Source organism: Lycium ferocissimum, chromosome 6 (assembly GCF_029784015.1).
Source record: "Lycium ferocissimum isolate CSIRO_LF1 chromosome 6, AGI_CSIRO_Lferr_CH_V1, whole genome shotgun sequence".
NCBI classification, from domain to species: domain Eukaryota; kingdom Viridiplantae; phylum Streptophyta; class Magnoliopsida; order Solanales; family Solanaceae; genus Lycium; species Lycium ferocissimum.
Window position 1 is genome coordinate 30,685,957 of NC_081347.1, and position 25,495 is coordinate 30,711,451.

The 25,495-nt window shown below is 33.4% G+C and overlaps 1 long non-coding RNA gene across 1 annotated transcript in view; it reads right to left on the reverse strand.

The window, feature by feature from the left end:
* Positions 1-2,464: 2,464 nt before the first annotated feature.
* The window catches only part of LOC132060758 (uncharacterized), a 68,171-nt gene continuing 45,140 nt past the window's right edge, over positions 2,465-25,495 (reverse strand). Inside the window, exons 2-3 of the long non-coding RNA XR_009416010.1 lie at positions 3,120-3,175; positions 2,465-2,617 (exon numbers count right to left, since the gene is read on the reverse strand). This is a non-coding gene — a long non-coding RNA (uncharacterized LOC132060758). The remainder of the gene's footprint in view (positions 2,618-3,119; positions 3,176-25,495) is intronic.

Consider the following 25,495-nt stretch of genomic DNA (forward strand, 5'->3'; position numbering starts at 1 on the left):
AGAACTTTTAAGAATCATGAACTTTCAACTTTTAGGATGTAAGAAGGTCATGGAAATATATAGAAGATGGTAATATAAGAGTCATGCCTTTTTGAAGAGAAGGGACTAGCCTTACACACCTTTATGTCTCTTGAACTTTATCAACTAAACGCTCTCTTTCCAAGCTCACGATTCTACATTCAAGAAAATTCGTACTAAAATTAGATGGTTGAGAACATGCTTAAGGTTAAACTAAAGCAACTAAGAGCTAACAAAAATTGGGCAGCATTTCCTTTGTTTTGACAACTTTCTCCATATAATAAACAACTCCCAACATCAATATCAATACCTACAATACTATAATCAATAGACTTCTGTAAGTTAAGCAATGTTCAATTCTCAAAACTCCCTTTCAAGTCATCTATGATCATAACTACAACACAACACCATATTCATTTTCATATAATACTTCCTCCACGTCATTAGCATCACTCACAACAAGATTATACTCATGGTACACTAAGAATCATAACTCAATTTAATTCACTATTCAAGAATGTTATTAAATTCATGTTTGAGCTTCATATTCTTCTTCCTTCCTTCATTCAAGTCATTCAACCACCAATTACTCTTAATAACATGAAATAGATGTAAAACTCACCTTTGATTATGTAGGAATGAACTTTGGATGAAGATACTTCACTTGATAAAAACCCGAACTTCAATACTAAAGGAATTCTTGATTTCTATAAACCCTTGTAAGCCTCTTTGCACTTGATTCTCTTGATTCTTGGTGTTTAATCATTGCTTTCACTTGGATTTGTGTTAATATAGTGCGAAGAATATTATAGAGCCCTCAAGAGTTGTGGAGAAGATGGAAAAATGAAACATAAGAACTTGGGTCTTATATATATAATTATAAAAATCTGACCCAACATGATTTATACGGACACTTATACGGTCCGTATAAGTGACCGTATAATTCCACCAGAAACTGATCCATTCTGTGACTATTATACGGACCCTTATACGGACCGTATAAAGTTATATGGACCGTATAAGTGGTCGTATAACTCCATGTTTTCCCGAGATTGATTTCGTCGATTCGTTTGACTTCCAATCCTTGTGGAACCTTGTTGGCACTTGTATAACACTTCATTAACCATCTAAGGAGCCCTATAACTCCTCCCCAAGAAATTGCTAAGTAATCGTTAACTCGATAATTGCTATGTCTTCCCCAAACACAACTTATACTTCACTTCCTCCGACGAACTTAGTTTCACCAATTCATATCGCTTTAAAATCTTGTTGTATACGCTTTAAAGCTACTAAGTATTCTCCTCATTGTCATAAGGACTTCATGTTCACCTTAAGCTTGCGTTAGTCTATTCACAACACAACAATATGAAATGTCCGAGGTGTAACAACCTGTATGAGTTTAAAAAAAAAACTGGACCGTGTAAAATGAGATTTTGATCTAGTTTTGGTTCTTGTTACAAAATTATGCATGCAAATTGGGATTTGTTAAGTCTATAAAACCTGAAAACTGGCTTGTTCTGGAATAAGAATAGCCTCTTTTATAAGGAATTTTGGGCCAAAACACAGTCGAATTGTACCAAATTTAGGCCTGGAAGCCCACAAAATGGACTGAAAATGAGACATTTGGGTTTGTGAACTTAGACTAAAAATGGACATATTTTGGACCGTATTATTGGGCTTTTGGACTGGAACTTGACATTTTGAGAGCTGAAAGCACGTTTGGGTCGAGAATTTGACATTTGGCCAGAATTTGAGGTTTGATGGACTATGGTTTTGACTTATTGGGCTTCACTAGAAATTGGACTTAATAAAATGGACTTATATATATATATATATATATATATATATATATATATATATATATATGTACATATTAAAACGGGAATATATCCCATATTTCCATATAAGTATATAAAACCCGTAAGTACTAAACACATTTTGTTAGGACTAGAATAGTAGCGACTCTACTTGGCTGCGATCTTGGGTATGTCCTAGTCCGGAAACGAAGTGGGTTGAACACTTAGGCGGATTTTTCTAAACCAAAACCCCTATTTAAAGGGGACCTTTTTGCTGAATTTTTTCTAAAAAATGATGATGTAAACATGAAATTGCTATACTTTTTTTTTTGCGAAATTTTTTTGACACATAAGCAAATAAATAAAACTTACAGTGAAGCTCGTAGGTCAACCATATTTTACGGATCCTTAATACTAGGGTGCTTAAAAAATTCCCTGGGGGATCACCAGAACCCTTACCTCGAACTCTGGTCCCAAAAGAATTTTTCTCGGTCCTGAAAAAACTCTTTAAACCCGATTTTCCTAATTTTCCTTTTGAATAAATTAGGTGGCGACTCTAAAAAATTAAATATCCAATTTAGAGCACCAATAACCTCGTAGTAACTTTTATGCTTTAACCCGCGTAAAAGCGAACTATAACACTTATTACATTAAAGTGGATACAAAGTATTGCCAAATGAGGCCCATGATATGGAACCCCTGGTTTAAACCCAGTGAGGAGACCTTTGTTGTAGTCACATGGATAAGCTTTCCTGAGCTTCCTCCAATATTTTTTACTAAAGAGGTTGTATTTTCTTTGGCATCTTCAGTTGGAAAACAATTAGTGGTTGATCTAGCTACTGCAAATAAAACAAGGCCAAGTTATGCTAAGGTTAAAGTGAAGATTGATTTAATGTCAACACATCCTTAGAGAATACATATTTTAGAAAAAGATGAGCAAACAGGGAAGATAATGACAAAATGGGTTCAAATCTATTATGACTTTCTTCTTAAGTACTGTAAACATTGCAAATTACAAGGTCATACTGAGATAGAGTGTAGAGCATTGCATCCAGAATTGGAGAAATAGTATAGAGAGTCATTGAGACAGGACAAAAAAAAAAAGACAATCCAAAGAAAACAAATGGAGAGCACAAAAAAATTGCATATTGAGGGGGAACAAGAGGCTATAATTAGGCTAAGCAGGAGTGGATACAGAGAAGGAAAAACAAATGTATCAAGGATTCTAATGGAGTCATATTTAGGGGAAATAAGGGATGAGGGAAAATCACAAGAGGACAAGAATAAGGTAGAAACTTACAATACCTTTGATCTCTTGACAAATGAAGAAGGTGATGAGCATAGATAGGAAATTATAAAACCTACAACAGAAAAGACAAGTGATCAATAGATTGTTACATAATAAGTAAATCAAGGGGACGGAGAGAAGATCACACAAGCTATACAAAAGGAGAAGCAAAAAGTGTCAGTTCAAATACACAGTCCAAGAAGGAGTAATAATTCAAAGTCACAAAGGAAGGCTAATTCGGTGCAATCATCTAGCAAAAGTAACAACAAAGGACAAAGAATAAAAGAAGAAGAGGAAGTCAGTTCAGCAAACAACATAACTTCTCAGAATATACAGTCAATAGAGCAAGTAATAAGCATTCCAAAGGAAACCAATGATCAGAAAGAGAATCTGCAACCACAAGTAAATAAGGTACAAGAACAACAGGGAAACAGTCCTGTACAATCTTCCGTAAAAGCATACAACATGGTGATAATGTTCCAAACAAAGCAAGTAAAAGTAACAAGTCCTTCAAAAATGGGGTGGATAAGGGAGAATGTATAGCTTTGGAAGTTATAAATACTTAGCATGATACAAGATTATTAAAAATAAGGTTTTCAGGTTGAAAAGATCTAGATATTCATTCAATTGATCAAAACATTCAAGCAGTGGCTAGAGCAGAAGATCTTTCTCCTAAACATGTGGATAAAGCAATGGGGAGAGGGAAAAAGAAGCAAATCAGAGACAACAGTGTACCACCAAGTCGTGGAGTTCAAACTAGAAGGACTTTGCAGAAACCTAATGTTACCTTATGAATGCAATCATTTGGAATATTAGATCTGTGAAAACAATGGAGGCTTTTACAAGGTTAATGAAGATGCATTAGAAATATTAGTTTGGTTTCATTGGTTTATTAGAACCTTTTCAAGATGCTAACAAGATAGAAGAGTACAGAAGGAAGATAGGGTTACAACATGCTTTTGTTAACTGTTCTAATAAGATTTGGCCTTTTGTGGAGGATATGTTTGAAGTGTCAATTCTGGTAGATCATCCACAATATTTAACTCTCAAATTAAGGGTTGAATGGAATATGGATAAGATGGTTATTTCTTTGGTATATGCAAAGTGTACTCAGATTGAAAGATTGGAACTGTGGAAATCTTTGGAGGATTTGTCTGTCACAACTCATATGCCACGGATGATAGGTTGGGACTTCAATGTCATCACATATGAGGAAGAAAAGTAGGGAGGCTTACCTGTCACCATACACGAAGTCCAGGACTTCAAAACTTGCATTCAAAACTGTTCAGTTGTTGATTTGGGATTTAAATAGGGTAAATTTACCTAGTGGAATGGTCAAAATGGAGATGATTGCATTTTTAAGAAATTAGACAGATGTCTAGGGAATCAGGCTTTACAAGACAAGTACTCTGGATTGGAGGTGTCTCATTTAATCAGAACTGGATCTGATCTTGCACCTCTTCTAATCTCTTATTCAAAAGAAACTGAAATTTTTAAAAAACCTTTTAAGTTTCTCAATTTCTTGGCTAAGCATGATAAATTTGTGAGTACAGTAAAGGAACATTGGAAGGAAGATTTCATGGCCAATCCTTTCAATTTGTTCCATTATAAGATGAAGAAGGTAAAGGCTGTTTTAACAAGGTGGAGTAAAGACACTTATGGGAACATCTTTCAGGAGATTAAGACCATGAAGGATGTGATCAAAGTGCATGAAATTCAGTTTGAGCTTCAACCTACACCTACAAATAGGGAGAGATTGCACAAAGTTCAAGATGATCTGAACAGGTATTTGTACTTAGAGGAAGAATTTTGGAAACAAAAAATAGGATGCAATGGTTTAGAGATGGAGACAGAAACACTGCTTTTTTCCACGCTTATGTGCAAGATAGAAGAAAGAGACTGCAATTAAAGAGAATTTGGGACCAGAATGGGAATTGGATAGAATCTAAGGAGGAGTTATCACAAGAAGCAATCAGATTCTTTTCAGAGCAGTTTAATAAGGAAGAAGATCCAAGAAATTTTAAAATTTTGGATCATGTTCCACAGATGATTATTGCAGACCAAAATAATGTTATTGGGGGATTTCCAACTGAAGAAGAAATCAAGAAAGTGGTCTTTAGTCTAAATGGAGAAAGTGCTACTGGACTAGATAGATTTACTGGGGTTTTCTATTAGGCTTGTTGGGAAATCATAAAGGAAGATGTTACTTACATGGTTAAATCTTTTTTCAATGGAGCTGAGTTACTATTTATTACACATACTAATTTGGTCTTATTGCCTAAGAAGGATATCATCAATACCTCTCAGACATGAGACCAATTAGTTTGAGCAATTTTAGTAATAAAATCATCTCAAGACTAATTTATGAAAGAATGGTGGAGGGTTTAGCAGACATAGTATGTTGGAGGGTTTAGCAGACATAGTATAGTGGAGGGTTTAGCAGACATAGTTTCCTTAAACCAAGCAGGTTTTGTAAAAAGAAGAAGCATAGTGTAGAATATCCTACTTACTCAGGAAATTATTTTAGATACCAGACTGAGGACAAAATCTGTTGATGTAATCATGAAACTAGATATGGCTAAGGCCTATGGTAGGGTTTTATGGATTTTCCTAATCAAAGTTCTAAGAAAGCTAGGTTTTTCAGAAGTTCTGATAGATATGATTTTCAGACTTGTTAGCAGCAATTGATATTCAACGTTAATCAATGGGCAACAACAAGGATTCTTTCAATCCTCCAAAGGTGTTAAAAAAAGGGATCCCTATCTCCTACTTTGTTTATTTTAACTACAGAGGTGTTGTCTAGAAATCTTAATGCTCTACACCACATTCCTCAATTTAAAGGTTATGGCATGTCTAAATGTAGTCCTAGGTGATGATATGATCATTTTCTCTTTAGCAGACGTATTTTCTTTACAGCTTATTATGGAGTTTTGAAGAAATATGAGAAAGCATCAGGGCAAAAGATCAACGGGGAGAAAAGTGCAGTCTATATGCATAAAAAAGTGCCAGGTGATGTGAGCAGTACTGTTGAAATTGTAACAGGTATTGGGAGAAAAGATTTTCCTTTCCCCTACTTAGGTTTCCCTATTTATCATACTAGGAGAAAGAAAGATTTTTTTCACCCAAATTCTGATGAAAATAATGAATAGACTACAGAGTTGGAAAGGGAAACTATTATATTTTGGGGGTAGAGCTATTCTTATTAAGCATGTACTTCAAAGCATGCCAATTCATCTTTTTTCAGCAGTTAATCTTCCTATAGGTGTAATCAGACAAATGCATAAAATGTTTGCTCAATTTTTTTGGCAATACAATAGGAGGTAAAAGTAGACATTGGGATTCTTGGAATCATCTTTGTTTACCATTAATGGAAGGAGGGATGGGGTTCAAATCTCTACATGATGTATCTGATGCTTTATTCTGTAAATTATGGTGGAATTTCAAGACAAAACCATCATTATGGAGTGCCTTTATGATCAATAATTATTGCAAAAAAGAAAGGCCAGTGACTATACAATGGAGATATGGATCTCAAACTTGGAAGAATTTGCTACAAGCTAGAGATCTTATCGAGCATAACATTTGGTGGCAAGTAGGCATGAGAAATTCTCAATTCTAGTTTGATATCTCGACAGAATTGAGTGCTTTGTATTATTCTATAGAAAGTTTGATGACAATGTTCAAAATGTGTCTGATGTGGTGGATCATGGACATTGGAACATGGAAAAATTGAATGAGTTGTTACCTGCAGATATTGTACACCATATTAGTAACAATATCAGACCACCAAGGTTAGAGACAGGTATGGATAGGCCATGGTGGATATTGGATACTAAAAGAGAATTCACAGTAAAGTCAGTATGGGATTATAACAGATTAAGAGGGTCAACTATTGATTTGTATAAGCATAAATGGATTAAAGGATTGCCTTTTAAGATCTCTTTTTTCCTATGGAGGTGTTGGAAATATAAGATACCCTTGTGATAAGAACTGATATATTTTGATGATATGACAAACTCGAAGGAATCAGATAAAATTAGGTTCACCTATCTGAACTTGGTTAACCTTATGATATCTCATATATTGCTTTTCTAACATGCACTATAAAGGATCAGATGACTGCAGGATTTGCTCATATATGAGATACCAGATATGTTGATTCAGAAGGACCAGATGGGATCAGGTCTCCAGCTTGCTTAGCCAACAATACAATTGTAGAACTACTGACAGTGTATCCAGTACTTACAATTTGTTCGAAGAACAGATGAGGAACCAGGTTCCTCTAGATAAAGGTCTTGGTCATTGAAGCTGAAAGTCCAAATCCACAGCTGTAAAGCGTGCTGCTGAAAAGTACAATGTAGCTGTACGACAGTACCTCAGCCAATTGATTAATGGCCCAGATTCATGAGTGATCATATCTACTCTCTCTCTCTCTCTCTCTCTCCATTCATATAAAGACATCATCTTCTAAGAGGAGACTTATTCTAGCACAATCTGAAAATTGCTCTATACAAAGTGCAAGTCTTCACCTTTCAAGATGTTCCTCAAGAACAGAGCCTCAGCAACCCGAAGGACCAGGTCCAGAACTGAAGATGTTTTAGGTCCTTAGGTTGTTGAGTCTTTGTTCTTTGTGCTTAAACTGTAAACCTACTCTTCTATAAAAAGAAGTTGTCTGTAGGTGTTCTAAATTCTCAAGGTTGCTTGCACAAGCTCTTGAGTGGTACACTAGGTTAGAGATAACTTAGTTGTATTAATGTGTGGCTAGAGTTAGTCACTGTGGTGAATTCTCAAAGGGGGCCTTTGAGTGGTACACTAGGCTGGGGTCAGTCTAGGTATATTATTATGCTTGGCTAGGGTAGTCAAGTGTGAGGGTTGCATAAGCGTTATTGTAAGGGTGAGGGGTTATGGGAGTTAATTCCTAGCTTACAATAGAGTTGTAACCTGAGTTGCTCGGTTAGTGGAGTTGAAATCCTACTGGGGTAGGTCGTGATTTTTAATCCCTTGAACAAGGAGTTTTCCACGTAAAAATCTTGTGTTGAATCTTGTACTGCATTGCATAAGGGAACTGGTACACAATCAGGTCCTCAATACACTGTTTGGTGGACGCACAACCTCTAACATTTGGTATCAGAGCAGGTTCTTTCTAAAAGTTTGTTACATCTTGGAAAATTTTGCTATCTTGTGACGTAATCAAGATAATATAAGTGGGACAAGTTTTAAGAATTTCCAGAGTTAAGAAGACAAGCTAAAATTTCACATCACTCAATTTTTCATACCTTGAGATTCCGTAAGGATCCTAGTGACTTAGATTCGTGCTGAGAATTTTTTGGGAAGCTGTACAAGTAGATTTCGAGCGTGTCTCAAAGTAAGATATGACTATCAACTCATCTCTTAGAGAATTCAAGAGTTGGAAGCTAAGTGAGCCAAGAAAGAACACGCTACGCTTCTCATTTGGTTATATCGAAGTATATGGGACATCGGTTGTCTTGGTCTCGAGCGTTGGGATTCACCTTCAAGGTTATGAGATATTGGACATGTTATCCCTTGTTTATGAAGGTTCAAATTCATATGTAACAAGTATCAGAAGGCTTGGGGGTTAAACAAATCAAGGGAATTTAGTTAGTCGAGACTTTGGGAGAACTTGGCAGATTTTTGGGTCAACTTGAGTGGTGTATATCTCCTATAATACGAGGAGTTACAGAATCCATAACCTTTGTAAATTCAAGTTCAGAGAGTTTTCTTTCCAATGCAACTGACAGTTCTCAAATCCGAAAAGTACGGTGCCTTTTACGGCCCATACACAAATGTACGATCCGTAGAAGTTGGGCGTGAAACCCATGGCGGTGGCCGACCTTCTTGTATTTTAAATACGTTTTAAAGGCCATTTTAAGTCATTTTCACTTAAAACTTAGTCCATAAGATCCTAAGAGCCTCCCAATTAAGTTCATAAAGAGCCTAAGTCAAAACTAAGTGATTTCACCTAAGTTTTACACCAAAAGTTCAAGGAGGACAAGGAAATGCACTTGTATGGTGTTGTTGATGGATGAAGGTTTATGGGGAGTTAGGAGAAGTTAGGGTTTCGACTTCAAGTTGTTGTTTGAGGTAATTACTTCACCATCTTGGTTATGTTTAAGATTATTTTGGTATTGGTTGTGTGAATTAAGTGAACAAATATAAGACAAACTTGAAAGAAAGATAAGATGTTGCCCTTGTGTTGTTGGACTGTTTTGAATGGCATGCACTTGTTGTTGTGGCTGGAATGCATGGTAAGTAATATGAATATGATGTACTTGCTGCTTTGGTTCATACTTATATGTTTATATGAGGATTCACTGAAAAGATTGGAAGTAAATTTGAAATAGAACATGCAAAAATAAGATATTATGCATATGGGCTGTTTTGGAAAAATCTATGAGATGGCTTTTGATTTAACTTAGTATGGAAACTTGAATATGCATTATGATTGATGTTGTATTGTTGTGTTGGATTGAGCTGAGATGGATGGAAGTGAATCGTACCAGGAAGATGCTGTCCGAATTCATGTAGACAAGCTACTAGCTTAATATACGAGTTAAACTTACTTAGCTTTGATTAGAAGCTTCTCTATGTTGTGTAGATTGGATTGAATGGTTTGATGGATTCCTCGAGAAGTATTATGGACACAAAGAAGGTTAAGGTATATTAAGTCTATCCCCTTTCGTCTTTTTGGCATGACCCATATGATATGAACTAAACAAGCGAACGGACGATATCCATAATGAATCCATTCTTAGAAATGCTAGGGTGCTTATGTTATTTATATCCTTATGATATTATTGATCTTTTCTTATGATTATTGATCTGATCCTATGGTCATTGATCCTTCAAGGTAAGATATGTGCATGATGTTAGCTCCATAAGTGGTAATCGGAGGCATACCGACTTCACATCAGTCGATTGAGTCGTAATGTTTCCTTGTACTCTCATTCATGCATTATATATATGTATCTATTTTATGACACCGAGCCGCGCTATAGTCGGCCGGGTAGGCACCTATCGTGCAACCACTGATTAGCCGGGTATTCACACCGAGTCCTATTATAGCCACGTAGTTTCACACCGAGTCCCATTGTGGTCGGGTAGTTCCACACCGAGTCCTATTATGGCTGGGTAGCATATATTGATGACATAGCCCCACTGAGTGGCTTATATATATATATATATATATATATATATATATATATATAGTATACAAATATGATTCTTATTTAAAGGAAGCATGCTTAGTTTATGCCCTCAGAGGCATTCAAACCTACCTGTTGTTTCTCTTATCTCATATTGTTTCTTTGTTTCTTATATACTGTCTTCCATGCCTTACATACTCGGTACATTATTCGTACTGACTCCCCTATTGCTTGGGGGGCTGCGTTCATGGCCGTAGGTCTTGAGATACAAGTTGGTGACCCGTCCAAAGAGATATCACCAAATAAGGTTGTTGTTGCACTTCACTTGTTCCGGAGTTGTTATGAGTCAGCATGATTACATATATATACATATGCATGGGTATGGCGGGGTCCTATCTCGACCACGTTATATCATGTATTCCAGTAGAGGCTTGTTGACAGTTATGTACAGTCAGAGGTTGCATAGTCTTGTTGATTCACATGTTGTAGTACAAATGTATAGGATAGCATGTTTACAAAGTCATGTCTTTATAGATTATGTTATTCAGTCATGTTCTTCTATGAGTCAGTGGGTCATCACACGATGGCACTATCATCCCATTATGTTTACGTTTATGTACGTTAGATGTATATCGTACTTGGATGGCATGGTCGTGTGCGTCATGGCCCTCCAGCTTTGGGTCGCGACAAAAATGGTATCGTGCGCTTTTGTCCCGGGGTTGTCTACAAGCTGTGTCTAGTAGAGTCTTGTTTATGGGTGTGTTGCGCGCCACACTTATAAACAGGAGGCTGCAGGACATTTAGGATGGTTACTTATTCTTCTTATTCTAGATCGTGCTATAGAGCCGAGTCATATAATATGAGTTTCTTAACTCTAACCTTGATTGTTTTGTAATTGAAAGATGACTACTACAGGAAAGAAGATTAGTGGTACAAGGGCTTCGAGAATGAGTCATTCGTATGAGACAGATCCATCTGAGGACATGTCCTCTATTGAGACGGATCCATTGGAGAAGGTGTCCTCTATAGAGACAGATTCGTCGGAGATTCAGGAAGAGTCGGTGGGTGATAGGAGTAATTAGGTAATCGGGAATTGATTCCTAGGTTCAAAATCAATGATGGCGGGGATTTCGGTGAGGTTGAGGGGAAAACCTAAATGACCTCAAGATGGTGGTATCTCATGAGCGGGATTAAATGAAAATGATTGGTCCACGAGAAGAATTAGCATAATTAGTACATTTGGAGAGTACGTGTCGTTGAGCAGCCCAGTGAGGGCACAGATGAAACCTCCCCGCCACGTTGAGTCGATGGATACCAGACCTCGAGAGTAGGATCAAGGTGAGGATTTTCTGTTTTTAATTAGTGTACCACGAATGGTTTTCTACGATATCTTAGTCAGTGTTAATAAAGAATTGTAAGAATCACTTATTGATGATGGAATAAAGGAATTAGGAAGTATATATGTGCATAACAACAGGATGTTCGGTGGAGCACTAAAATTGGAAGAATAGGATAATAAGATATATATGACGTGAGTTCTGCTAGTTTGTGTTTTTTTTTTTTTTTTTTATGCTGATAGCCTGGTTTAGATATATATGGATGTATTTCTATATTAGGTTGGAAGAATGTATTTTCTGGTGTGTGCAAGTTTGGAACAGTAAGAATTATAGAGGAAACTTTGCTGAAATTTCTCCAAACTTAGGGAGGACCATGGTTGTATGTACATATAAGAATGGATTGATATAAAGGACTTGGAAGCAGACAACAAGTGATGAAGTTGGCAATGGATTGTGAATAGATTGTAGCAGACAACCTTGGGTCGAGAAGAGTGAACAGAGAGGTAGTGTGACAAGTTAATGAAAATAGGATATAAGGGTACGAAGAGAAATTAATATATTTCTACTGAACAAGAAGTTTAGAAAGAATCGAATGCTTATATAATGAGGAAGCCAAAGAGACAAGTCGTTACGACGGAAGTTTATACATTAAGAAGAAGCTGACTAATCTTTATATATTTTCGTAGAACTGAGAGAGGAGGCGTATTCGGTGTGTGGATATATATATATATATTATTGAGTCTAATTCTATTTCTTCATCACTATCTTGTATATCTTCTAATATTTTATCGAAAGCGTCTGATTTCTTTTGGTGTATATGTTCTACTCTATATCCCCAATTATTAGTTCTAGCTTCACATAAATTTTGTTATTTTTCCAATGTTTTAAAGGTTTTTCTCCTATAATTTCTATCTCATCTAGTATTCTTATTATATTATCTAAATCTTTTTGGTTTTTTATTACTCCTATCCTTTTTGTTCTAATTTTTCGAAAGTTTTCTTTTGCTTAGTCTGTGATGCTTCTACCACCTCTAATATTCTAGTAATGTCTTTATTATTTTCTTGTATTTTTTCACTAAAATTTATGACTAAATCTACTAATGTGTTCAACTGTTTGTCTTCACCATGTAATATCTGGTCTCGTTACCGAAATTACACTTTATAATACCTCGATCTTTTAATGCGCTATATTTCTTTTTGGGTATATTCTTAAGTCTAAGTATTCTAGATTTTTTAATGTATCTATTTTTCTAGCTTTATTTATTACCTAACGGAATCTTTATTTTACAAACTTTCTTCGGTATACTCTATACTAGTTGTAAGTCTTTCTATATCTTCTCTATACCTTGTAATTCTACGTTATAGTGAGATTGTCTCTTTGTTAATGCGACTTTGTAGAAGAAGTCTATTGTTTATTAGTGATGATAATGTTTCTGAATTTATTATTTCTAAATATGCACTTAAGGCTTTTTCTACTTGTCTGTATTCTCGTCTTTTTCTCTACATCTCTATATAAATACCAATGATTGATAGCTATCTGTCTAACAAAGGGTAGTGTTCTCATACAATTAATATGGTCTAAATCGATCTAATATCTTCTGTATTAAAGTGTTTTTGACAATTTGATCCCGTTTTTGAATACAATGGCCCTGCTATTTTTCCTAGGTCTTTTATAAAACTTCTAGCATAATTTACTATTCCTAAGAATTTTTGTAATTCTTTAACATTATCTAGTTTATCTGGTATTTCTAAGGGCTTTTTAGCTATATGAGGTTGTAATTTTATTTTGCCATCTCCTAGCACTACTCCTAAAAAGTTTATATGGTTCTTACATAATTCCAATAAAAATACTTGCAAGAATTAAAATAGATGACTATGAAGTAGAGACATTAACATTAGTAGATTCGGGATGTACTAAATGTATAATAAATAAACGAATAGTTTCACCAAATTTAATAAAAGTTCTAGACAAACCGGTTGCAAATGGATGGAACCATGCAAATGGATGGAACTCATAATATATATAAACATTATGTTCATAAGGCATGTTCATAAATTTTATAAACCTAGTTATAAAATGGATAAGATTGGGTAGCTTTATAAATATAGACTTTGTCATCGGATTAGACTTTTATAAACCTAGTTATAAAATGAATAAGATTATCATAAGAGACTTGAATATAAATATAGAATCGGTCATAAGAAGACTTTATGTTACAAATAAACCTGCAAAAGAAAGAAGAGAGAGTTGTTGTAAGGATTGTCAAGACAACAATATATGTTTGAAAAGCAAAGAGAAATAAAGAAGAAGAAGAAATTAATCTAATAGAAAAAAAATTATACAATAGACATGTAAACAAAATTATATAATTTTAAAATAGGGAGATGGAGTAATAAAAAACCAAAAAGACTTAGATAATATAATAAGAATACTAGATGAGATAGAAATTATAGGTGAAAACCCTTTAAAACATTGGAAAAATAACAAAATTGTATGTAAATTAGACATAATAAATCCGTAATATATAATTAAAAACAATAATAGATAAACTAACCAAGATATAGAAGACTTTAGAGTACAAATAAAAGAATTATTAAATTTAGGAGTAATAAGAAGATCTACTTCTATACATAGATCTAACATTTATGGTAAGAAATCATAGTGAGATAGTAAGAGGAAAAGGTAGTTTTCTTGCGTTAGGTTTTTCTTGGTAGCTTCTTGAGTCCCTCGTTAGTGGCACACACCATCCATTGGGTTTTTCTTATGAAAGGGGGACCTTTGCAAAAGAAAGAAGGAGTCAAGCTTGTCGAATCCTAGGATGGACACCATGTTTTTTTTTCAAGATCTTTAACAATACATACCTCGAAACATTTAAAGCAAAAGAGAAATTTGTGATAGTTGCTTGATTGGATGGTTGTATGAATCGTTATTATGTGTTTGTGTGTGATGTGAGGAAACTAGATCCAGAAGAACTTGCCGGTATGTTGTGAAATTGACTTTAGGAAGTGATCTAGGCCTTTCTTTGTTAGCCAAAGTTTGATACCCTATAATATCAACCCGTTGAGAAAAAAATTATACTTTAATAGACATAGGCACTTTTAATGGTTACTTATTGAAGTGGAGTTAGGATATATAATTTTAATGAAGTTAAAAATGAAGTCTATGGGTGTGTATAGAAAGGATGTATTTAAAAAAAAAAAAAAAACGGATTAATAAAAACAAAACAAGAGGATGCTTAAACTTGAGAAAATAAATGGGTGTTGATAATATAATAAGAATGCTACTAGATGGTGCGATAGAAATTATTGGAGAAAAAAATATATCCTTATAGCCTACATTAAACAAGTGATCTTAAATTCACCTCGGAAAAATAACTAAAAAGCCTTGTGTGTAAATTGGATATTCTTTGAGAGTGAGCGATATTGTTGCATTTTATGTCCATTGAAATAAGTCGTTTACCTTGTGTGAGATATATAATTAAAAGATGGATGAATACTCAATTGAAGCAATGCATGTTTTGAACCAAGATGAAGCATAAGAAAATGATGGTTTTGAGACTGACTTTCAAAATTGGCTCGATGTGTATGTTAATGCAAAAACTAAAAGAATTATTAAATTTAGGGAATGTATGATAAGTGGTTGCTCGAGAGCGAGTAATATAGAAAATATCTAGATCTACACTTTACTAAACATGAGAATTGTTGTATATAAGCTTATGTTGGTATGTTTATATGAATAGGTACAACAAGGACCAACGAAGGGTATTCAAGGGCTTTTGAGTGATTCCGATGGTAATGTTGCGAAATCATAGTGAGATAGTAAGAGGAAAAGGCTCGGAGATGTTATGATGGTAATAAATTACAAAAGACTTAATGATAACACCGAACGGATGGATATAAGTTACCGGACAAAAACGAAACTAATAAATAGAATACAAAGTAAATTTTTTTTTTAGTAAATTTGATTGTAAATTAGGATATCAAAAACTGCCGGAATACGTTGGTCCTTGTATTCGAATGCATGAAGAAAGTATAGAATGGTGACACATTTACAAATATCAAAATCATAGTTAGATAAGGACATTTCGAATGGTTAGTAATGCCATTTGGATTAAAGTAATGCCATTTGGATTAAAGATCGCTCCACCAATTTTTCAAAGAAAAATGGATAGTATATTTGGAGACTATAAAGATTTGTCCTAGTATATGTAGATGATATATTAGTATTTAGTAAAGACATGAAAGAACATTTAGGACACCTCACGAACGGTATTTAGATTATTTGTAGAAAATGGAATAATAATTAGCAAGAAAAAGATGAAATTATGTAAAAATTATATAAACTTCTTAGGAGTAGTATTAGGAGATGGCAAAATAAAATTGCAACCTCATATAGCTAAAAAGGCCTTAGAAATGCCAGATAAACTAGATAATGTTAAAGAATTACAAAAATTCTTAGAAATAGTAAATTATGCTAGAAGTTTCATAAAAGATTTAGGAAAAATAGCAAGGCCATTATATTAAAAAAAAGGGATCAAATGGTCAAAAACACTTTAATACCGAAGATATTAGATTAGTACAAAAAATTAAAGAAAAAATAAAGAATATTCCAGACTTAAATATGTCCCTAGAAACAGACTATTTAATTATAGAAACAAATGGAAGCTTCGAAGGATGGGGAGCTGTATTAAAAGCAAAACCAAATAAATATAGCAATAAAAGTGAAGAAAAGATATGTGCTTATCAAAGCGGTAAGTACCGAGAAAAAGGAAATATGAGTAGTATAGACGCCGAAATTTTAGCCGTAAATATATGGCTTAAATAGTTTTAGATTATATATACTAAATAAACCGAAATATTGGTAAGAAGCAATTTGTGAAGCTATAGTCAAATTCTATCAAAAAATTGATGATAAAAGTAGCGAGACGAAGATGGTTAAACTTTATGGATACTATTTCAATTTATAATTTAACATTCGAACATATAAAAGGAAAAAGATAATAATCTAGCGAACCAATTAAGTAGATTAAAAGTCACATCTAATCGATTTTCTATTTGAACGGCATGAGACCATCAAGTTCTCGGACAACGGACAAGGGAAAAGCATAGCCTCGACCCAAGACACTTACGGACAAAGGTACTAGGTAATCTTCATTTTAGACCTACATCGCATTAAACAAAAACGCCTTAGAAAGAATACATTTTGGAACCAATAATTTAGTATTTTTCCCGCCATCTAATTTAACTTTTAAGGTATTACCAGAATATGTAATAGACAAACAACAGACATGTTTAGTAGACAATTTATGGATATCGCATAACAAAAAAGACGCTGGTCATTTTGTAGCCACTCTAAATGCACTTTGCCAGTATTTTACAGACAAAAATCTAGATAAGAAATTTAAATTTTATGTTGTAATCCATGGTAGAACTAATGGTATTTTTCAAACCTGGATAGAAGTTTTAGATTCTATCAAAGATAGAAGAAAACCTCTTTTTAAAGGTTTTAATGATTTCACTGAGGCATTAGACTATGCTAGAGGAGTGTTGGGACCAAACTACTATATTTCTCCAGCTCTCGACAAAATCCAGATAGAACCCCTCAGTATAAGATACAAAAAAAGACACGTACAAGGTGATTTTTTGCGATCACTTTGCTCTACTATGACCGAGACCGTTAGAAGACTTAACCGGAGAAGAGATACTCATCCAAGAAAAAATGAAACTCTTGGAACAAGCAAGACCGTTAGAACAAAGACTACAAGCTACAAGCTAAGTTCGAATTAGTACAATCCCGAGTTCTCCATCTCGGACAAAAATAGATGAGACGGGTGTGCATTCCCCAATGAATGCAAATAGATCCCATCAGTATCGGATAGAGATACAGCTAGTCCGGTTCAAACGGTAGCCGGTAAAGACTCATCAAATCCGTTGATGGCTGTCACTTTGCCAAAAAGTGAGGATGAGGGATGTTCATCTCTCCAGACAAGACGAAGGCTACCAAAGACACTGACGTAAGGAGCGACTTCTACCAAGAAAAGCATACTTGCAAAAAAGAAAAAAAAATGACAACATAGAAAGTATAGTTAAAGAGACTTTGGAAAGATTTTTCCAAACAAAAGCAGAACAAGACAAGCATATAGTCAAGAACCCTAGTCTAGTATTATCTCCAAGTCCAAGGATGTCACCAGTCCATAGTTCAGAAGAAGGAGATATGGTAAATTTCCAGAATAGTGCATTTCAAGATTCACAAGACCCAAACGACGACGATTCGGGAATGAGCTTTGATTCTATTGCATTACATAACTTAGACACATAAAAATAAAATAAAATTGGGAGATAGACAGAAAATTAATTATAACTACATGATAAGAAGAAATATAGGAGTGAAGAAGTACCGAGTAGGATTGTTAAAAAATTATTTAAAAACAACATTAATTTCCTGCTTTGTCCTTTGAACTTTTCTTATTGAAAGAACTTAAAAAAAAAAAAAAATTTACTAACCCCTATAATATTGCTCTTTTATCTCCACTAGGAAACCATTTACAAGAGAAACATGCATTACTATCTAAACCTTTATTTCTTTCGAAGTCGTGATTACAGTCTTCTGATATATTTGCTAAATTATCCATTTGAATTGGTTCTAGGTCTAGTTTTCTAATCCTATCTCATTAATTAATTCTTCCTTACGAGTCCGATGAGTCTGTTTTAATTTTTTCTTCGTATCTACACTTATTATGGAGTATAAACTTTACGTATGTCCATATATTCATCTACATTTATTAAGGTTTCTTGAAAGTCTTCAATTAGCTGTGAATTTCGTGTCTTATTATTTATTCTTTTTGTACATGTATTTGCTAAGTGTTCTACACTTCCACAAGTAAAACATTTCAGTTTATTTTTATAATTTCTGTCTGTTCTGTATTTTGTTATATGTCTATTTACTCTAAATAGGGTTTTAAAACGATGATTTTCCGAGATAGAATTTCTTTCTATTGTATTGAGGGTAGTTTCTATTATATTGAGTTCTGTATTTCTTATACTTTTTCTTTTTATAATTGTCTTTATCGTAACTCTGAGTAGTGTATACCACGCTTTTACAAAAATTCATCTCATTTTGTTTTAATTGTTTTTGTATTTGTATATGCGTGCATTTTTCTTGTAGTATATCCATTATATGTTGTATTCTATGTCCTATTGACCATTTTAAATTAGGATTTTGTACTACTCCGTCTCTTTTATTCCATCTGTCTTCTATTTCTCTTCCTAGAGCTCCTGGTAGTTTATTAAATAATTTCTTTCCTAGTTCTTGGTCAAAAGCGTTTCCACTAATTGTACAATAATAAAAATAATCATTTAAATTTTTTTTAATATGAAACCAAATGCACTTATACTTAACTCGTTCTAATTTAATTAAAGCATTTCTTTGTAGTATTACTAATCCACTATTTGGATCTTCTCCTGTAATTAAGGTATGTATTTTATTAGTAAAATTGTATGGATTTGCTCCCATGGATACTAAGTATTGAAATTCCATTGGAAAATCTTCCTTATATGCTTCCCATATTAGTATAAGAATAAATCCTATTACTATTAATCCCATATGCATTAGCGTCCTTCCAGTATTTTTTATTTGTCTTAAAGCTTCTGGATTTATTAAATTTATAGTAGTAACTTTAGTTCCTATGGCTGACAATTGCTCTTCTCTATAATGTTTATATAATTGTGATGTTCTTGAAAATTGTCCTATGTTGTATAAAGTCTTTGGATTTAATAGTTTTAATTGATTTTGTTGGAAAATCTGTATGTCTCGGTCTACATCTACTACCTCACTTAACTGTTGGTTGTATATATTATCTATTTATCTATCTACATATATTAAAAGTATGAATAATTTTCGCTAAATGTTGAGCGACAAAAATATAGTCTAAACGTTGATCGCCTTTATGCCTTTAAAAGTTCAAGTTAAGTAAGGATAAAATTGTATTTAAACTTTGTATTAATCGTACTAGACTCCGGTTTCAATTGTTCCAGTATTTTAAATGTCTATGTGCTGTAGGTTACTTGAAGTCCCAAACCCATACTAATTCCACATGAGTAAGAATACTTCAAAATGCCTGTTACTTCTATATATAAAGTTCATTGGCATATTGATTTCTAACCGTTAATACCGCAAGGTCCGATCTAATGTCTTTCTTTTTGTTTTATTTTGTTTTTTAGTTGTTCTTTCTTTTCATTCTAGGATGTTTATCAAATTATACATAACGTGCTGTTTTTTCTTTAATCTATTTGGGATGACTTCGTTTTAGTTTCTCCTAACTGTAATGCTGATATAATTTAGTAAAGTTTTAAATGATTTTTTAGGTTGCAGATGATCATATTGTAAATTTTCCTCAGATAATTTTCAAATTTCTCTCCCTATCTCACACAAGATGCATGGTATCTTGAATAGACTTGGAGTAGTATAGTAAACAAGCCAAAGGTAATAGAATAAAAAAATAATTACAAGTCACTCTATTTTTTCTAATTCATATCTATAATTATAGATTATATTCTAATGACACTGTTCTTAATAATGGCTCTAAGAATATCAGTTGTGCGTTATTCCAAGCGCACTCATTAACGCATATGTTCTTCTTCTGTATCTTTTCTCTTTTTAATCTACCTAGGTACTTTTGCTTTGTTGTCTATTAGACACACGGATTCATAGGCTGAACTAACATAAAAAAATTTCAAAGAAAAATTGTGTCAAGAGACAAGAGTGAGGTGCAAGTAAGGCACACCAAAAAGTATAAATTCTCACAATGTGCTTTTAACAATAAGTAATTAGCAAGTGAGTTAACAGTTGGGTTCAATTTACAGATTACATTATTAGGTCTTAGTTTTTGTTGCCTTGGAGTTTTTATTTCTTAGACATGTTGGATGCCTATATTTTGCAAATTGAACCACAAAAAGATAACAAGATCTAAGTAAAATTTCCAAACGAACAAACATTGATCCACTAACCAACTATCCATCTTATTAATCTTTGATTCATAAATGATAAGACCTCTTTTCTCAAATTGCCTCCAAACTTAATTATCAGCAATGAGATCTCATAATCAGAAAATATTGTTTAAAATATAGAGAGAAAGCCAACAAACGTCTAATTAATTTAAGTTAATTGTACATGTGGTGAGTTTGATAGAATATATTTATCCTTAATGACGTTGTTCTTAATAATGGCTCCAAGAATATTAGTTTGTGCCTCATTCCAAGTGCACTCATTAACGCATATGTTCTTCTTCTGTATCTTTTCTCTTTTTAGTCTACTTGGGTATTTTACAGATTGATTCATAAGTGATAAGACCTCTTTTCTCAAATTGCCTCCAAACTTTATTTATCAGCAATGAGATCTCATAATCAGAAAATATTGTTTAAAATGTAGAGAGAAAGCCAACAAAACTCTAATTAATTTAAGTTAACTGTACATGTGGTGAGTTTGATAGAATATCTTTATCCTTAATCAGAGGTTCCGATCAAAGTTCAAGTCTTGGGAATGAAAAACTCTCGGTAGGAAATGCTTCCCTTTTTAACTGGCTTTACATGGGCAAATTCGAATTAGCCCGGTCAATGGATTCCGGATACCAAATAGTTACACAAAAAAGTATTGTTCAACATTAGGCAATTATTTTAAATTTAAATTCTAGGTCTACATGCAAGTAAAAATTTATTATTTTAAAATATAAGTTTTATCACAACTGACGGAGGATATATGTGAGCACAAATGTTAAAACGTAAAATGTCGATCGATAAAAATATCCTCTAAATGTTGATCGGCTTTTATATTATTTACATTCATTTTTACAAGAACTAATAAGAAAAGAAAAAAACATAGTTGGAAATACACATTGGAATAAAGAATTTATAGTAGTAAAGAAACCTAACCGTACGTGGAAGAAGTAGACTAGTGGAAGAAGTAGACTAGTGGAAGAAATATACGTGGAAGAAGTAGACTAGGAGCCCGTTTGGATTGGCTTATAAGTTGCTTATAAGTTGTTTTTAGCTTTTTTGAGTGTTTGACTGGCCAGCTTAAAACCATTTTATGCTTAAAATAAGTCCAAAAAAATAATTCGGCCCGTTTGAACAATTTTAGCTAAAAAACGAACTTATAAGAAAACGAACATATAAGTCGCTTTTTTGAGCCCAGCCAAACAGGCTCTAGGTGTATGACTCGAACACAAATTACTTTTCCCACATCAATTGTATTGCAATGATTCTTTCTGCTTGTATATTAATTATTTAATAAGTTCAATTTGTTTTTTTTTTTAATAAATAATTGATTAAATATTTACTTACTAGTGGCATTTGGCCCGTGTTAAGCCCGGACCCAAAACTAAGATAAAAAGTTAAATTTGTAATTTTTATTTTTTATTTTTTATTTTTTCTCGATCTTTGTGACATTAAGTTATAGAAAAATTAGTTTGATAGTTTCGGCGAACTTTAGCACGGGCCCAAAACTAAGATTAAAAGTTAAATTTGCTCTTTGTGACATTAAGTTATTGAAAGATTAGTTCGATGTTTTTTGCAAACTTTTAAAAACTAAATACTTTCCATATATTTAGATTGCATAAAAATATTTTAATTTTTTTTTTAACAACATCCAATATGAACTATACTGTTTTCTTCCAAAAAGAAGAAAAATAGTATGGTTCTATAGACATCAACTATTTATGCTATATTTATTCTTTTGTTGAGCTTTTAATGAGGTTACTTATAAATAAATATAACTTTAAAAAAAATAAAAATAAAATTTTATACTTACTAATGTTTGTAGATGTCACTTTCAATTAAGTTATACAAAGTATATCGAAAAGATGAAGAAAATTAATTATTTTTCTTAATATAAGTAGACTTTCGTGTTACTTTCTAAAAATTTATGTGATGAGAACATGACATTTTTTCCTTTTTTAGTTTAAATGGAATATTATTTTATAAAATGTATACTTTAATTATTTTCTCAAACACAAATGAAGATTCAATGCTTCATGATTCATTTAATCATGTTTCCCTATGCTAACAAACACTGCCTAACATTTTTTTCACCTGCCCAAATAAAAGATATACAAAAAACATAAAAAGTATATTCCTTTTTGTCACAAGTTGTTTGACATTACTACTGCCTGAGAAACTAAAAAATTGTTTCATTAACTACATATTTTTCAAAGATGTTCTCTACATTTAAACTACTCCATCAAGTTCAGCCTATAATTTCTTTTTATGTAATTTTTAAGTGTAAATATATATTAAGAAATATATTTAAGAATTCATACCAAATATTGAATTGACTGACCGAATAGTACGCCTTACATTATTTTTTATAGATGAATGGAGTATAAACTACAACCTACATTGTTCGTTATGCATAGAAAATATTACAAAGTATGCGTACATCGAATTTAAAAAATAAAATATTATAATACACCAAATAATATCCAAAAAAGAAAGTTAATTTTGTTAAACATGAACAATATGGCTAATCAACATACCAACCAACACAATATGCTAATGAATAGATTCAAATTTCAATATTGTTAACAAATGATTAGATAAAAATAAATATTTTAGGTAACAATATCTAATCCAAATGAAGACCAATTTTATCTGTTAAATTTTTAAAATTTCACACTGGGCAATTAAAGAGCTGTTAATTAGAGAAATTTTGATTTTTGGGTGCAGTACATGTTTTAATTAAGGTAACTGCAAATGTGGTGTATTCTCTCATTCAAATTATGCATAGTGACGTGTTTCTTCATTGACTTCATGGAAATTCACAATTTCTTAAGCCTTTTAAGAGGAATTTAAAATTTTCTAAATTTATCAAAATTGGGTGTGGCACCGAAGAAAATAAAGTAGGAGTAAAAATAAGATATATGAAGAAGTTAGTACATGTCAAATCACCTTAAAAAAATAAGCCTAGGGGTTTTGTATTATTAAAAAGTTTTTTTTAATGTTTTTTTTATTACCAAAATCAAAGGACCATCTAGCAGGATGCTAGTGGTGTTTTATTTCATAGTAAAGAAATATTTACACAAGGAGTTTATGCTAAAAGAAAGAAATGCAGAAGAAGGAAGAAGCAAAAGCAATATCAAAACTACAACAGGAAAAGAAAACTAAAAAAGAAAGGGACGATCCTTGAGCTAGAACTCTCCAACTGCAACAACTAGTAATGCTTCTGAAGTCTCTTGCATTGGGGTGATGCCATTATCAGTCACCTCAAGCTCTCACCAGGTGCTATGGTATCCATTCCCTATGTGTATGAAACAAGAGAATCTGTGCATTGCTGTGTTATTGCTGCTGGCCTAGTGTTACACCTCGGAAAATTTTCCGTTAATGCACAGTGAATAGACTAACGAAGGGCACGAAGTATACAATATTTTGATAAGTAAGGAATAGCCATTGGTGACCCTAATTGAGATTTCAAAGACATTCGAGGTAAGAGAGGAAAGTTTGCCAAGAGAGGCAAGGTATACGTTATGTATCGGAAGAGATTTACGAGTACCGAATTAATGATAACTTAATGATGTTTTGGAGAAGAGTTATAACGTCCCTTAGATTGTTAATGAGGTGCTAAACAAGTGCTAAGAAGGTTCCATAAGGATTGGAGATCAAACGAGTCGACGAAAATGAGTTCGGAAAGACTGTGCATTATACGGCCCAACATACTGGCCGTATAAAATATACTGGCCGTATGTTAGGCCGTATATTCTGCCCAGAAGGGCAGCCTCACTGGACCAAATCTACGGCCAGACATACGGTCCATATAAATTATACGGACCGTATGTTGGTCCGTAGAACCGAGACGGGACAGATTGGGAGTTATTAATAAGGGGACCAAGTTCATTTCATTTCATTTCATCTTCACTCCCCTTCTCTCAAGAACTCTCTAGAACATTTCTCCACACCTCTCCCATAAGAATTCAAGAGATACTAATGATCAACTTCATCAAATCAAGAGAATCAAGTGCAAGAAACTCATTAAAGCTCATCCAAGACAAGAAATAAAAGTGGAAGTGAAACTAGGGTTTTACTCAAGTGAAGCGTTTCCACCCAAAGTCCATTCCTACACCATCTAAGGTAAGTTTTATGGTCATTCCATGTTGTTTATAGTATTGAGAGGTTGAAATACTTGGATTGTAAAAGGAGATAGAAAATGGGTCATGAATGTGAATAGTGACATTTTGAGTAGTAGTTTGGAATGAATCATGGTTCTTGATATGTTGTGATTATAATTATGATATAAATGATATTAAGAACTATCACGCCCCGAACCATGGCCTGGCGTAACACGGCACTCGGTGCCTGACTGCATGTGACCGAGCGAACCACATGGCTTGCTGAATCATCATGAGGCATACATGAGCGAAATTATAAAGTGAAGTGCATGATGAGCTTTTGTAAAACATAATAAATCATAATGTTAAACACAAGTACTTGGTTAAGTCATGAATGCGGACAATATCATAAATGAGCCAAACCGGCTAACCAACTCTGAAGTCTAGCATGACACTTGTCTTGTCTATGAAACCTCTAACATGAGTCTGAAACACGTAACATACTTATTTGGGACAAGGCCCCCGGCATACCTTTAGATGCAAAACTAAATAAAGAAAAGACAATGCCTAAACCCGAATGAAAATGGGGCTCACCATAAGGTGGTACGTACGGATCTTAATGAGCGAGCGTCGTCTGTCATCCGTACCTACGTACGTGAAATGCGAGCCCTCGGGCAATAAAAGGGAATGATCGGCACATTGAATGTCTTGGTATGTAAAACAAGCTGAATGAAATAACATGGGACATGAAAATAACATAACGAGAAAATTTGGAACATGATCATGAACATGAGTACATA